At 43.1% G+C, this 7,783-nt stretch overlaps 1 non-coding gene across 1 annotated transcript; it reads left to right on the forward strand.

Moving 5' to 3' along the window:
- Positions 1–7,546: 7,546 nt before the first annotated feature.
- Positions 7,547–7,648, forward strand: LOC112093395. The gene has a single exon (XR_002903028.1). It is a non-coding gene; the product is annotated as a small nucleolar RNA R71 (small nucleolar RNA).
- The last annotated feature ends 135 nt before the right edge of the window (positions 7,649–7,783 follow it).

Here is a 7,783-nt window from a genome sequence, read left to right on the forward strand (position 1 = left end):
TTTTTTTTTCGAAAACTCTTCACATAACTCCTATCTTTTGACGCGAATGCCAACATTGGTGATGAAGGCACCCGGTTACTCAACAAGGTTATGCTTCAGAGCTGCCATAGCAAAACTCATGATTTAAACTACCTTTTTACGCAAAAGTATACATGGGGCACATGTTACTCCTGGTTACTCAGCAGCTCAAAACCAGAGGAGTGTTTCAACTTAAATTCTGCTTTTAACTCGTATTTACTTTATTTTATTTTTTTTATTTTTTTATTTTTTTATTTTTTAAACTCCCCCAAACTGAATTCTTTCTACCCAATCCTAGCTCCTCTAAACTGCTTGGCTTCCTAACTATTGCCTCAAGGGATTCTTTAAGCCAGTTCTAAAACCTTAAGCCTCCCAAAGTTCAAAATTTCCTAAGTTCTTCTCAAATTACTATCCACAGTTCAAAGTGTTATAAATGGGGAATGAATCTTTCCTGGAAATTAGTCCACAATAAACATCCCTATTGAGTCATTCATGTCAATAAATCCTAAAATTTTCAAGATGTTCAAACAACTATATCATCATTAAGCATCCTGAGGTTAACCACTAAACCAACAAAACCAGAGAACACTAAACTAAAAAAAATTGCAAGTTCTAAACAGTAACAACAAACAGCCAACACAAAAAGAAACAAAAACAAATAAAAATGAAAACACAAAATCCTGAAAATAGAAAACACCCCTCCAAACTCAGAGGGGGGCAGTGTCCTCACTGCACAAAACACAAAAATAACCCACTCTAAATAAGAGATTATAGAAAAAAAAATTTGCAGAGTGTAAGTAAAAGAAAACTCCCTCAAGTGTGCGTCATGTACTCCACTTCCAATTTAGTGGGTTGCGCAGTGAGCGCCGCCTTGGTGGCGGTTCAGTGACCACCGCTTTACCCCTGTTCTTTCCGCGAGATGATGAAGGGGCTGCTACATCGGGTGCTGCAGCAATCGGTGGTTCACCCTATTGAGCACCATCAATGGTGTCATTATCAGCTTCGGGGGCTGACTCCTCATTGTTATCATCAAAGACCTGGGGACGCAGGAGCAACTCCTTTGGGAATGCGGGGAAAGTGGCCATGGGCTTAGAAAAGTTTCGCTGAAGGGATTTTTTTATGGCCATGTCCCTATCCCGAGAATAGGCCCAGAACTGGCGAAGCTGCTCTTGTTGCTGCTGTAGCAGTTCAAACATTTCAAACTACTGTACTTCAAAGAGGCTCATCCTCTTCTCTCACCACTCCTGACTTTGAGTGGCAGAATTCGGTGTGACTGGTAGGCGGCCTGGATGGTTCATCCTCTTCTTCTTCCCCCTCTCCTTTTTCTGACTTTTCACTCCGCCCTGAAGAAATGCGAGTAATTTCCACCAAATCCATCACGCCGGTATTCCTCAAACGTGGCTCACTTGCCTCCCATGTAACTTGGGCTTGGATGCACAATTCTGAGATGAGAGATGGAAAGTACAACCCGCCCTTTCCCTTCTCTGCACAAGCTCGGATCTGGTCGATGATCAATCGCCCCACATTGATGGGCATGCCTACAAGGATGGCGTAGAGTAGGATGGCCCAGTTTCTGGATATGGTCTTCCCGTGTGTGGATAACAACAAACGGGAAGCCACAAAATGGTACCACACTTTGGCAGCAGGCTGGAGTTTATGCCTGTTGCATGTGTAGCTGCCCTTGGTGGATAACAACCACTGAGCCCCAGGGATGGCAATGGTTGTCAAGACTTCCTCGAGCTATTCCTCTGTGATATCGGTAATCAATTCGACAAATTCATCGTCTTGGTTTTGTATACCAAGAACACCGTTGATGTGGCTAGAGGTAAATGGGATATCTATTTCCTGTACAAAGACCATATTTTGCCCCTGGTTTTGTAGGTTGGCATAAAATTCTTTTACCAGGGGCACAATGGGGTCAATTGGGTGGCGGCAGAAAATCTGCCAACACTTCGGAATAATCACATCAGAAATAAATGCCGGCTGGCCTAAAGTAGGGCTATCATGCAGTAAAAAACCTTTTTCTTTTACTAAATTACGAGCCCGGATGTTTTCTGCGTACCTCTTTTCTGCCTCATCATTAACAAATTTGTGAATTGCTGAGACTTGCCTGGTCGAGGAAGAAGGATCTGTGGCCGCCATTTTGTCTATGGTTGGGTCCTGTCGATTTGAGGAAAAAGGCCTCTTGGCAAAGCTTTTCTTGCCCATGGCGAAGGTGATTTCAGGATGGAGAAATTTCTTGGTCTAGGTGGTGGGAGAGGTCGGCGGCGGCTCTGGGCAGAGAATGAGGAGGATAAAGAGGCTAGGGCAGGGGAAATGAAGAAGGGGGATTTTTTGAAAGGTGGGATTGAATGGGATTTGAATTTGGGCAATTTGAATTTAAGCCCAAAACGCCGTCGTTTTAAATGGCTGACATTCTGCTCTAATAACCGCCAAAACGACGCCGTCCCATTTAAACCCCTTAGATCCTTCATCGACTTCTCGTGAGGGGTCACAATGCCATGCGATGTTGCACGATGCTGCAGCAATCCACAGCAACTTGATTCTTGTGAAATACACAGCCAACCGTGATACTAAATTGCTCTGCCACTTAATAGTAAAGTCAGTGTTTTGCTTGAAACCTCAAAATCAAAATAAGAAAGATGATGAAATAAAAGAAATACACAACTCAAAACTAAAAAGAAAGCATTAAGATGGAATGGAATGAAGAAAACTAAAAACTTTGGGTTGCCTCCCAATAGCGCTTGTTTTTACGTCTTCAGCCTGACGTCTTCCCCTTTTTAGGCATCGCTAAATGTGACAGAGGTATTGGAACGTTCCATAGGTCCTCCCCAATAATGCTTGACTCGTTGTCCGTTTACCAAGAACTTTCTCCCGGATTTCTCCTCTTGTAATTCCACAGCTCCATGTAGAAAAACTGTGGCTACTGTGAATGGTCCTGACCATCTGGATTTGAGTTTACCTGGGAATAATTTCAACCTCGAATTATATAGCAGCACCTGTTGTCCTGGTTCAAATTCCCCGGTTTGATCCTCTTGTCATGCCATCTTTTAGTCTTTTCTTTGTATAACTTTACGTTTTCATACGAGAACATCCGCATATCTTCAAACTCATCTAATTGCAGCAACCTTGCTTGCCCAGCAGCTTGTAGGTCCATGTTGAGCTTCCTTGTTGCCCAATAAGCCTTGTGCTCCAATTCTAATGGTAAATGGCATGCCTTGCCAAAAACAAGACGGTAGGGGGACATTCCCAAGGGTGTCTTGAAGGCTGTCCGGTAGGCCCATAGTGCATCATCTAATCGCAATGACCAATCCTTTCGGTTCGGGTTCACGACCTTCTCTAAGATTCCCTTGATTTCCCTGTTAGAAATCTCTGCTTGACCGCTTGTCTGGGGGTGATATGCTGTGGCAACCTTATGCTTGACACCGTATTTGGCGAGCACCCCCTCAAATTGTCTGCTCACAAAATGAGTCCTCTCGTCACTTATCATGGCTCCCCGAGTCCCAAAACGAGTGAAAATATTCTTATGCAAGAATTTGATCACCACCTTTGAGTCATTAGTGGGGAATGCCGACGCCTCAACCCATTTTGATACATAATCAACTACTACCAATAAGTATAGGTTGCCACATGAGGGTGGGAAAGGCCCCATAAAATCAATGCCCCATACATCGAACAACTCAACTTCTAAGATATTAGTTAAGGGCATTTCATGACGTTGTGAAATGTTTCCCACACGCTGACACCGATCACACATCTTGACAAAATCATAAGCATCTTTAAAGAGTGTAGGCAAAAAATAACCGGATTGTAATACCTTGGCAGCAGTTATTGAACCCCCAAAATGACCTCCATATGGTGAAGCATGGCAATGATGCAAAATACTCAATGTCTCCTCTTGGGGAACACATCGCCTCCAAATTTGGTCCGCACCCTGTTTATACAGAAAAGGCTCCTCCCAATAGTAAGATTTCATATCATGGAAAAATCACTTCATCTGCTGTCGGCTCATTTTCGGAGGTGCCTTGCCACTTGCCAAATAATTTGCTAAATCTGCATACCATGGCAGTGAAGCTTGCTGCACTACAAGGAGTTGCTCATCGGGAAATTTCTCCTGAATAGGAATATGTGATGCAGCCCCATTTTCTTGCTCGAGTTTAGAGAGATGGTCTGCCACTTGATTTTCGGTTCCCTTCCTATCTTTGATTTCAAGATCAAATTCCTGAAGTAGCAAGATCCACCGAATCAACCTTGGTTTGGCATCTTGCTTTGAGATGAGGTGAGTGGTCCGTATATACCGTCACCTTTGTCCCCACAAGATAAGATCGAAACTTGTCAAAAGCAAATACCACAGCCAATAGTTCTTTTTCTGTCGTGGTATAATTCAATTGGGCATTAGTAAGTGTTCTGCTAGCATAATAAAAAGCTTCCCTTTTCTTTGGCCGAGCACTGCCCCCACTGCGTGATCACTGGCGTCGCACATCAGCTCAAATGGAAGTGCCCAATCCGGTGCAACAATCACAGGAGTTGTCACAAGTGCTCTCTTCAAGTCAGAAAATGCACGCTGACAATCTTCATTAAAGTCGAATGGTCTGTTTTGCTCCAAAAGAAGACACAGCGGCTTGGAGGCTTTGGAGAAATCCTTTATGAATCGCCTATAAAACCCGGCATGCCCCAAAAAACTCCTTATTCGCTTGACCGATGTAGGCGGAGGTAGTTTCTCAATGACTTCAATTTTTGCTCTATCCACTTCAATGCCTCTTTGGGAAACTTTATGGCCCAAGACAATTCCCTCTGTGACCATAAAATGACATTTTTCCCAATTGAGGACCAAGTTCGTTTCTTCACATCTCTGAAGCACCTTAGCTAAATTTTTCAAGCAATCACCAAAAGAGTCGCCAAAGATGGAAAAATCATCCATAAACACTTCCAAAGTCTTCTCTACCATGTCAGTGAACAGCGCCATCATACATCTCTGGAATGTTGCTGGAGCATTACACAAACCAAATGGCATTCTTCAGAAAGTGAACGTTCCATATGGACAAGTGAAGGTTGTTTTATCTTGGTCCTCTAGTGCGACAACAATCTGATTATAGCCTGAGTAACCATCCAAGAAACAATAAAACTCCTTTCCAGCGAGTCTGTCCAGCATTTGATCAATAAACGACAGCGGGAAATGATCCTTTCTAGTGACGACATTGAGCTTTCTATAATCTATGCATACCCTCCAACCAGTCACGGTTCTAGTGGGTATCAATTCATTGTTTTCATTGGCCACCACTGTCACTCCCCCTTTCTTTAGTACACACTGGACAGGACTGACCCAAGAACTGTCTGAAATTGGGTAAATGATCCCTGCATCTAGCCATTTGATGATTTCCTTCTTCACCACATCCTTCATGATGGGGTTCAATCTCCGTTGTTGTTCCACCGAATTGCTGCAGCAATCTTCTAGCAGGATTTTATGCATACATAGGGAAGGGATGATCCCTTTAATATCAGCTATCGACCATCCCATAGCCCTTTTATGCTTTCTAAGGACTTCAAGCAGCATGTCCTCCTGTTCCTCATCCAAAGTGGATGAAATGATTACTGGCAAAGTATCTTCCTTACCCAAATAAGCATACTTCAAATGAGTTGGTAAAGGCTTCAATTCCAACACCGGTGGTTCTTCAATTGATGGCCTAGGAGACTTCAAATTTCTTTCAGATAATTCCAGCGATTCAAATGGTCTTCTTTGACAAATAGCCACTTGATCGGTTTCTCCCAGTAATGCGGGTGAATCATCATCAACTTGCTCAACTTCCAATGCAGCGTTTGTGACATCCGCTTCCTCTAATTCCTCATAAGTATTCTTATTAAGTTCTTCCATCACAAGAGCATCTAATACACCCACAGCTGAACATTCTTCAATCTCATTTGGAAAGCGCATAGCATTGAGAACATCAAATGTGACCTGCTCATCGTCAACTCGCATAGTAAGTTTACCTTTTTGCACATCAATCAATGTCTTTCCAGTGGCTAGAAATGGTCTACCCAAAATAATGGGTACCTCCTTGTCTGCTTCATAATCCAAGACCACAAAATCCACTGGAAAAATGAATTTATCAACACGCAACAGCACATCTTCAATTTTTCCTTCCGGATGAACAAATGATCAATCGGCAAGTTGAAGGGTGATTGTAGTTGGCCTAGCTTCACCAATACCTAGCTGCTTAAAAACAGACATTGGCATCAAATTTATGCTTGCACCCAAATCACACAAGGCTTTACCAAAATAAGTGTTGCCAATCGAACATGGGATTGTGAAACTCCCTGGGTCCTTCAATTTAGGTGGTAAAGTGCTTTGAGAAATCAGCCCGCACTCTTTTGGAAGTGCCACTGTCTCGAACTCACCCAAACGCCTCCTCTTGGAAAGAATTTCTTTCATAAATTTTACGTAATTTGGCATTTGCTCAAGAGCTTCAACTAATGGGATATTGATATGAAGTTGTTTTAGTACGTTAAGAAACTTCCCAAACTGCTTGTCCTGTTGTTTCTTCTGAAATCTTTGAGGAAAGGGCGGTGGTGGTCTGTTCTGGCACGTTCCTGCGGCTTCTTGCTGCTGTTGCGTTGCTGCAGCAACACTAGGTTCTACCTCATCTTGACTTTGTACAGGGTTCATGTGGCCATCCTACCTTTCTTCCTTTTGGATCGAAGAGGGCTCTTCATCTAGCTCATTTTTCTCCTGTGGCTGCTCCAGTGCTTTTCCACTTCTCAATAAAATGGCTTTGCAATGCTCCTTGCCGTCCTGCCTAGGATTTTCCGTATTACTTGGAAGAGTGCCCTAGGGTCAATTAGTTAAAGCATTTGGCTCTGGATTTTAGCCTCATTCTTTGTTATGTACTCCTTAAGAAAATTCTCCAAAGAATTTGGATTCATTTTTCGTTATGTACTCCTTAAGGAAATTCTCCAAAGAATTTGGATTTTCACCCGCTTGAATCCGCATTGGTTGAGCTGGTTGTGGCAAACCCGACTGTTGAGCAGGCCTATTATAAGGGGGAGCACCACTAGAACCTGCCCCTTGATTACTCCAAGAGAAGTTAGGATGTTGTCTCCATCCTTGGTTGTATTGATGGCTGTAAGCATTGTTGCGGTTGTAGTTACTCACATAATAAGCTGAAGCGGGATTTGAAGGACATTCCTTAAATTGGTGCCCCTCCCCACAGTATACGCAAGAGAGAGTGAGGGCCTGGACAGAATTCACTCCAGTTGAAGTGTTCATAGTTTTGAACATGTTGGTCAAATTCGACACTTGAGCCGAAAGAGCGGTAATTGCATCTACTTCAAGAACTCCCGGTGTTTTCCTTGTGGGTAGTCTCTCGGGTGACCATTGATAATGATTTGTGGCCATTCTCTCCAAAATCTCATAGCCTTCATTGTAAGATTTTGCCAAAAGAGCACCATTAGCTGCGGCATCCACCATCACTCTCGTTTGTTCATTTAGACCATTGTAAAAAGTCTCCATCTGAATCCAATGGGGAATACCATGTAATGGACACTTTCTGAGTAGCTCCTTAAATCGTTCCCATGCCGCATACACTGACTCTCCATCTTCTTGATGAAAAGAGGTAATGTCATTTCTCAACTTGGCGTTCTTTGTCGGAGGGAAATACTTCAAAAGAAACTTCTCAGCCATATCATTCCATGTAACAATGGAATCAGCAGGTAGGCTATTAAACCAAGCTCTAGCTCGATCCCTCAAAGAGAAAGGGAAAAGTGTCAG

This window comes from Morus notabilis, unplaced genomic scaffold (genome assembly GCF_000414095.1).
Source record: "Morus notabilis unplaced genomic scaffold, ASM41409v2 Scaffold14, whole genome shotgun sequence".
NCBI classification, from domain to species: Eukaryota; Viridiplantae; Streptophyta; class Magnoliopsida; order Rosales; family Moraceae; genus Morus; species Morus notabilis.